Genomic DNA, 9,218 nt, shown 5'->3' on the forward strand with positions numbered 1-9,218 from the left:
CGGCTTCCTGCCAGAAATAAGCTACCCTCTTAGATACGTTGGGCTTCCCCGGTGGCTCAGACAGTAAAGAATCCAGGTTCAATCTCTGGGTCGGGAAGCTCGCCTGGAGAAGGAATGGCAACCCACTGCAGTATTCTTGCCTGGAGAATTTCATGGACAGAGGAGCCTGGCGGGCTACAGTCCATGGGGTCGCAAAGATTCAGACATGACTGAGCAACTAATACTTCCAACTTCCTTAGATATTTTAGGTCCAATTTAGGGATAACGTTAGATTGAAGACTTTGCTTTAGAGCACTAATTTTAGGAGAAAGGTATGCTTTGGTTTCAGTTTCGAAAACTGGAGTAGGTTTTTCAAAATTTCAAGTTAGAACCCATGAGCCAGTCATTGTACTAGGCTTTTAAGAGAGTCCCAGTGTGTGGAATATGAGTGTGTGTGTTCCTGCATGGGTACGGAGTGGGGATGAAGTGTAGGATGACAAACAAAAGAGAAACATGCTTCAAAGAGTGCCCTGTTAAAGAAAAAAAAATAGGGACTTCCCTGGTGGCCCAGTGGTTAAGAATCCATCTTCCATTGCAGGGGACTCAGCTTTGATCCCTGGTCATGGGACTAAGATCCCACATGTTGTGGAGCAATTAAGCCTGCACGCCACAACTAGGGAGACCACACATTGCAACAAAGAGCCAAAAAAAAAAAGAGGGGGTGTCCAGTTTCGGAATTGCCCAGTGGTTCAGTGCTTAAGACTCCGGGCTTCCCCTGCAGGGGACGCAGTTGCTACAATCCCTGGTCAGGGAACTAAGATCCCATCCCACATGCCTCACTGAACAGACAAAGATGTAAATCATCTAAAAATTTAAAAAAGTGTGCCCAGTTTTGTGATCTAGATGATGATGGAGGTAATCTACTCTGGTTCAGATGAAGTTAGGAGACACTAATTAGTCCAATTCTGTTGTTTTATAAACAAAGAAACTGAGGCCCAGCGAGGGGAAGCAACTTGCAGGAACAACACAGTAAATTAGCGGCCACTTTAAGAGCAGAAGCTCTCATCCCCTGATCACCCAGTCATCAGATCTGCAGCAGCAGTGAGTCCTGCCCTGTAGGTGGGGAGTGAAGAATGTGGATCCTGTGGAGATCTGGACAGGAAGTTCCCCTGGGCAATGGGAAAGTGAAAGCGAAGTCGCACAGTTGTGTCCAGACTCTTTGCAACCCCATGGACTGTAGCCTACCAGGCTCCTCTGTCCCTGGGATTTTTCCAGGCAATAGTCCTGGAGTGGATTGCCATTTCCTTCTCCAGGGGATCTTCCCAACTCAGTGATTGAACCGGGTCTCCCGCATTGTAGACAGACGCTTTACCGTCTGAGCCACCAGGGAGGAGCTGGGCAATGGGAAGGGCCTGAGTTTGCAATCAGAAGGATCAACTCCAGGCCAGTCATTGGGTATCTGGAACCCAAATCACCTAATCATTGAAATGAAAGAAACAACCTTATCTTGTAGAGTTGATGAGGTGAGAAAATGCCAGCAAAGAGCCCAACCATCAAGCCGGCAGAGTGCCCTTTTCCCTTCTTCCCCAGAAACAAGATTAGCTCCACTGGAAGCAAAGTAGATTAGATTCTCGAGATTACCTTCTAAGAAAGACCCCAGTGATCCAAAAGCCAGTAACTGCGTCCTGCCCAGCTGTCAGCACAGCATAAGTGCTGCAGGCTCTGGCTGCATCAGGTTTCTCACCCTCTGCATCGCTGACACTTGTGTGTGCATGCGTGCTCAGTCGCTTCAGTCATGTCCAGCTCTTTGCAACCCTATCGACTGTAGCCGGCCAGGCTCTTCAGTACATGGGATTCTCCAGGCAAGAACACTGGAGTGAGTTGCCACGCCCTCCCCCAGGGGATCTTCCCCGACCCAGGGGTCGAACTCACGTTTCCTGAGTTGCAGGTAGATTCTTTATCGCTGAGGCACTGGGAAGCCCATCATTGACACCTGGGACCAGGTAATTCCTGGGAATGGGGTCTGTTCTGTGTATTGTAGGGTGTTTAGCAGCATCCCTGACCTCTACTCACTGGATGCCAGTGGTAGCGCCCCCTCCCTTGTGACAAACAAAAATGTCTCCAAACATTGCTAAGTGACTTCTGCAGCAGGGGGGAACTGCCCCCATTTGAGAACTCTGGGCTACATAATGGGCAAACAGGCACAGGCATGGGTCTGTCTTATCTAGGAGATGAGACAAAACCATACACTTAGAAACAGTGTGGAAAACCATGTGTGTGTGTGTGTGTGTGTGTGCGTGCTCAGTCATGTCTGACTCTTTGTGACCCTGTGGACGGTAGCCCACCAGGCTCCTCTATCCATGGAATTCTACAGGCAAGAATACTGGAGTGGGTAGCTATTCCCTTCTCCAGGGGATCTTTCTGACCCAGAAATTGAACCCGGCTCTCCAGCACTGCAGGCAGATTCTTTACCGTCTGAGCTAACAGGGAAGCCATCTACTTTAAGACAAATAACTATAACTCTGAGCCCTCTTGCTAAGCAGGCAGGTGTATCTAAGTATTCAGTGTATGCGCTGGTTTAGATTTACAAAGATACATGAATTCTCCATCAATGAATTCCATATGTGATATGTATGCATCACTGCATTTGCTCTTCATCTTATTCTCCAGTTAATCTAGTTGGGGATCTTCCCATGATGCCCTTGCCCAGAAGCCCCACCCCTTCCCACAATGCCCACAGGACTGTGTGTTCACCTTTGACAGTGCTGGCTTAACCACAACAGCCTATCCACCAGACCACTCATTCAACCATCCACCCATTCAAACATCTACAGAGCACCACGTGCTTAGTAGATGTACTAAGCAACCATAAGCACATGAAACCCCATGGAGGGGTTCTTGTCCATTTTCCCCCAGATGGAATGAAGCTGCTCCCACTAAAGGTCCAGTACCCTTCATCTTTTTAAATTTCTCATATTTGTATGTATTTGGTGGGGAGGTCCTTAATAATGTTCCTCTGGTTTCTGATTCACTTCTCTAGCTTTATTTCTTAAAGTAAGCTGTTTTATTCTTTTATGTGATTTTATTATAAGAAGCCACCCATCTTCTGTGGAGGTGTCACACAATTTAGGTAAATATGACCAAACGCTTCCCATGTTGCTAAAAGGAAAACAGCGCTTCTTGCTTTTCCAAACAAAGAACTACTGTAATTGGCTCTAAGTCGCTGGTGTGCTGGGACACTGGCTTCTTTTATCTTCTGATGGTCGTTAAGACCTTTGGGAGGATGACCATAAGGCTCTAGTATCTGAACACAGAAGAATAATTCATAAGAAGTCTTTCATTTCTCCCAGTCCTCTTTTCACAGAAAAGTGCCTTTTTCTCAACTGTGGGATACAGCTTAGCTAGAAATGTATTTACATTGACCAACTAGGATCCTGAAAAGTCTAATTTGACTTTGGACATTTACAACAGGGAATCCAAAGTGACACACAGTCTTCACAATCACAATGTATGAAAATCCACTACCACCACCACCAGCCAATATTATCTTTTCTTTGAGAAAGATGTAACTGGACAGACAGCAATAACTAGCAAACAAAAAGCTGGGAACACAGGACTTATTTATTCCTTAACAGTGCCAAATTTACCAAAGCAAAACCAGAGATTCTAATGGGGGTATAAAAGGCATCCTGATTATTGGATGGTAATCTGGCAAGACTTCAACTGTCCATATCCTTTGATCTTTTCACTACTTTTCTGAGATAGGCACAGCACAAAAATATTATACACAGGGAAGTAAAATCCTAAAAATGGTATGCCCCTTCATTTATTCCAATTCTAGAAGAATCAACACACATGGAAGCCCTACAGATGTCAAACAGTGAAGGAATACCATAGATGGGATTTTATTCAGTTATTTTTCTATAAGTGACATTTTAGGCAACTATATCCTTGTTTGATGAAGAAAAATATTTACTCCATTCTGAAACAGGCTAAAGGCAGCTTGAACATCAGACTACAGCAGCAATTCTCAACCAGGGCAACTTTATTCCCCAGGGGACATTTGGCGATGTCTGGAGACATTTTTGGTTGTCAAAACTGAGAGGTGACTATTACTGGCATCTGGAGGGCAGAGACCAGGAATGATGCTAAACATCTTACAATATACAGGACAGACCCACAACACAGACATTTATAGCTCAAAATGCAAAGAATGCTGAGATAGAGAGACCTTGGTATAAAAAGATGTGGGTGAAACCGTATCCTTTAATAATAAACCATATTCTTTAATAATAAAGAATATTTATTCCATTCTGAAACAGGCTATAGGAAGGTAGATGCCTGGTCAATACAAGGAAGAACTTTTAACATAATCAGGTAATTTATGATTTATTCCTTACAATGTAGAGAGAGCTTGCTATCAAAAAAAGGATTCTACCAGAGCTAACTGGTCCCATACCGGGATTCTGAAAAAGGTAGGGGTCCTTGGGTGTAGCTAGACTCTGAGTTTTCACCTTAGTAAAGATATACAATTCCATTTAAAAGCATCAGCAAACATTTCCTACTTTATACTTATTATTATTGAAACTAGGAAAGAGAAAACACAATACCTGCTCTACTAATTTGTTTTATTTCTACCATATTAGCTAATAGAATCAAAACTTAATATGGACATTATCACAAATGTATAATATGCAAGTCACTTCTGCAGAAAAGTCTAAAGCCTCTTATCCTGGGCACAGCTGATACAATTCTTGTGCAATCATTTCACAACCTAAGAAAAGAGATACGGCCAAAAAAAAAAAAAGAAGCAGCAGTTCCCCATTGTGGAACCAATTTCGTGCTTCTACTCATATTTAGAACATGGGAGCTCGTTTGCCTCCACTTTGCAAATATCCAGATGTCTGCTGCCCTCTGTGGTTTTCAAATCACAAACAGTTAAGTTATCTAAGATCTCTGGGCCCTTTGCAGCCATATTGGAAGCATTCTGGTACATTCCATGCCAGTTAAACCACATCTCATTGAACTAGTAGAGCTTTAAAGGCTTTGACAAATGAAAGTTTACTTAAAGGGACAATAACCCAGCAATAACCAGACAGATGAGGGAACAAGGCAACAAGTCACATGGGGAGCTGTTGAAGGAAACAGGGATGTTTACGCTGGGGGAAACCCAGATGGCACATGACAGCTACAGTTCTATGGAAAAGGGATGAGTCCTACGTGGACCCAGACTGTAGAACTCTGTTAGCTGGAGCTCTTCGACAAGTACCACATTCTATCACAGGAGCAGTTTAAGCACACATCTGCGGAGCACCATCAAGCATGCTGGAGAAGGAATTCCTGCGTTGGATAAGGGTGAATGTGAATTGGACAGGCCAGACTAGATAACCCTAACCCTAGGGCTCCCAGTTAGGTAACTTAAGTGAGCTCAACGGACCCTGCGTAATAGAGAAAATAGTGGTGGGGGCTGCGGTAGATGGGGTCATCTGAAAGGGTCCAGGTGTATCCCAGTTGGCTGCTGTCAATGTGGGAATGACCTCTTCAAGTTACCAGATCTTCATTATTTTTTTTTTCAGTTAAAGCCAGAAAATCATATTTGTATGTAAAACCGATTGATTTTTAAAGAAGAGCACCTAATCCAATATTTCAAAGCATTATATAAGTTAAACAGAAGATGCTGTGGCCTCTGGGAGAAACTGTAACATCTTCCTTAAAGATGCCCTAACCACCCTCAACCCTAAGGAACTCTGATAGTAAATAACGCAGGAGAGAAAGCGTACAGATTCTAGAATTACGGTCACATCTTGTCTGCAATTTGAATCACCAGTCTGGCCACTTGAAGCTGATATTCAGATGAGCTGACCAATCAATAATTAATAAGGTCTGGCAAGGGGAAGCTAACTGGGGAACCACTAAGTCACTAAGAACTGCATTGCACAAGATGTAAATGAGGAAAGGCTTCTATTTCCCTCTGACAGACACCTTTTTTCTAGTATGCTGCGTGTCAAAATGAGGCAGGGAAGAGAAACAGATTTTCTCAACTGTCTGGCTGCTGAGAAGGTCAGGCCTACCGCAGCTGGTAAACAACTTTGAAACTCTTGCCTGGCCCCCAGAAACTGTAATCAACTAGGGAAAATTCAAGAGTTTCCTCTGAGAGAGGCCGCTTCGCTAAGGGAAATAATCCTATTCAGCCCTGACGCCCAGCCCCCTCCAGAAATTCTGCTGTCATGTAAAGGTTTTCAGTTGGCAACAGATCTTTGCACACAAACATATTTGTATCCAGCCATATCCAGCACAAAGATAAGTCTGCTAAATTAAAAAAAAAGTTTCCATGTCTAGCTTCTATTCTGAATTTTATCTGATCACATTAAAGTTTTAAAAGTAAGCTGGCTAAAATAAATAAGGTAACAATACTCCAATAAAAAAAATAATTAAATAAAAAAGTAAGCTGGCTATACAATACAGTATTTTTAACTATAGTCATCATGCTATATGTGATATCCCTAGGGCTTATATATTTTATAACTGGATGTTGGTGCTTTTCGACCATCATTGCTCATTTCTGAATTTTAATTTGTGCTGAATATCAGTTTAATAAACTACCTTTTATCCCACATTAAAATTTTTGATGGAATATGTTTAAAAAGCAAACTGGCTATCATGTTAGCATTAATTTCCCTGCCTTCTATGATGGTATGTTTCGTTAGTAATTCTTGGTTTAGGTTTTCAACACCCTGAGCAGAGCATAATATTTTTTTATGTTTAGTAAATTATATTTATTGAAAAGAATAAAGAAAAAGACATTGAAACTGGTATAAAATTTTGGCAAATGAAGCACAAGGAATTCAAAGTAGCATAATATTAGCATATTAGAATAGTAACAAGATCTTACATTACTTCATTTTTAAATTCTTATTGGGGTACAACTGCTTTACAATGTTGCGTTAGTTCCTACTGTACAGCAAAATGAACCAGCTATACTTATGCACAGGTGCTTGCGCTTAGTCGCATCCAACTATTTGCAACCTTTTGGACTGTAACCCACCAGGCTAAAGCCCACCAGGCTCCTGTCCATGGGAAGAATACTGGAGTGGGTTGCCACTTTCTCCTTCAGGTGATCTTCCTGACCCAGGGATCGAATCCGCACCTCCTGTGTCTCCTGCATTGCAGGCAGATTTTTTACCTGCTGAGCCACCAGGGAAACCCACTTATACATATATTGTCTCCCTTTTGGACTTCCTTACCATTCAGGTCGCCACAGTGGATTGAGCAGAGTTCCCTGTGCTCTACAGTAGGTGCTCATTAGTTATCTATTTTATATACAGTATCTATTTTATATCTATTTTATTCTATCTATTTTATATCAATAGTGTATAGTGTCAACTCCAATCTCCCAATTCCTCGCACTCGCCCCCTTACCTGCTTGGTATCCATACAGCTGTTATCTATGTCTGTGTCTCTATTTCTGCTTTGCAAATAGGACTGCTTTACTTTAAGAATATATTCATTAGCTTATTTGTTTTTGCAAGATGAGTGGACCACACAGAGCAATGTCATCTCACTATGCAGATGGGAAATTTGAGACAGAAACATGAAGTGACTTCCCATACTGCCCCAAAACACAGACTGCTCCCACACTCTGGTAAATCTCCATAATAAATATACCTGGAGATAGTTTCATCACCTCTTCTCTTCTCCTCCTGTTACCCATCCTCCACAGACTCCCAGAGGAACCCTTGAGAAAAATGTAAATCTACCAAGTCTTGCCTCCACTCAAGGCTACCCACTGCACTTGAAACAAAGTCCAAACTGCTCACCTCAGCCTCCAAGTCTCTGCCCGACCTGGATTCAGCCTCATGCCTCTGCCACCTTCCTCCTTCCCTTCTGCAGACTCACCACCCTCAGCTCTGCCTGGACCAAATCAAGCTAGCTTCCAGCCCTGTGTGCCTGTGGTTCTCTCCACCAGAACTGCCTGTCCATCCCTGAAGGCTCATCCTAAAGCCATCTCTCAGGAAAGTCTCTTTTAAAAACCCAGTCCAGAAGCCCATCACACATATATGCACACACACATACCAGTACTCTGTTACAGCATTTTTTCCCCATTTGCTTTAAAACATCTAGTCCTTTCCAAACTGACCTTGCTCATCCCTTGGTTCTAGAAAGTGAACTCCATGAGAAAAGAGACCGCACTGTTATACTCACTGCCTGACATGTTGTTGGTGCTCAATAAAGATTTCTTGAGGTCAATGAAGGAATGAATGAAGTTTGTACTAGGAATCAACTAGCCCACTTAATTCAATTGATACCTATTTAGATAGCAGAGTTTTTCTTTCTCCTCAACTGCTATGTTTTTTTTTTAATTACAAGCTTATATATATAGACTATTAGACTGTGTCTATTAGTGTGTTATGAGTCATCCCTGTAACGTGGAGCAAAGGACAGGACTCTGAACAGGTGCTTGGCTTCATAGAGAAAGGCAGTAAGAATCCACGGCCTGTCCCTTCAAACTACAAAGCTTTCTCAAAATTCTGGAAGTTCTGGTAAAAGGAAAGCCTACGTTTTCTGCATGTTCACAACCGTTTCATAGCAGTTACTGCTGACTGTACTTACATTTATATGTTTTTAAACTAGTTTCCTTACTGCTGAAAATACTGACAAATGGATATGATTAGCCTTTCTAAATAAGAAAAAGAGTTGCTTTCTTAGTGAAAGCAAAAAAAGAAAAAAAAAAGATCTAGAAATTCTGGAACAGTATGATTTTAGAGCTAAATGTTCCCTTCAGCTTCTCTTCACTCCTTACTTTGTCTTCAGTGATCACGTTTATGGAAATTTCTCAATGTCTCAAGAAGTCTGGCCTCAGTTATCAAAAGGGTCTTGAAAAAAATTTCAGGCTGATCCTCCGAATGATCCTAAATAACCTCAGGATGGTCTTTGTTTTCAGGAAATATCCATTTTCTAAGATGTCAAGGTAAGGAATACAGACTCCTAACACCAGCTGGCATTCTCAGGGCCCACTCCAGTTGCCCAGGTACCTAGTTAGCTCTTTCCTTGATGCTCTACAGGGAGAGCCTCAAAGATGGTGGTAAATTGTATTGGATCACAAAGCTAACTGGGTGATGGAACACGTGTTCCTCGCCACTGAAGTTTAAAAGGTACAGATACACAGTGGAGGAGAAATGAGGAACCAGTTGCCCAGGGTTCTGCCTGCTGGAAACTCCTCCAGATGCTGGGCAAACTCT

At 42.4% G+C, this 9,218-nt stretch overlaps 1 protein-coding gene across 2 annotated transcripts in view; it reads right to left on the reverse strand.

Moving 5' to 3' along the window:
* Positions 1–9,218, reverse strand: part of PLA2G7 (phospholipase A2 group VII) — a 33,723-nt gene that overhangs the window by 22,269 nt on the left and 2,236 nt on the right. The window lies entirely within an intron of this gene.

The sequence above is a fragment of the Ovis canadensis genome, chromosome 20 (genome assembly GCF_042477335.2).
Source record: "Ovis canadensis isolate MfBH-ARS-UI-01 breed Bighorn chromosome 20, ARS-UI_OviCan_v2, whole genome shotgun sequence".
NCBI classification, from domain to species: domain Eukaryota; kingdom Metazoa; phylum Chordata; class Mammalia; order Artiodactyla; family Bovidae; genus Ovis; species Ovis canadensis.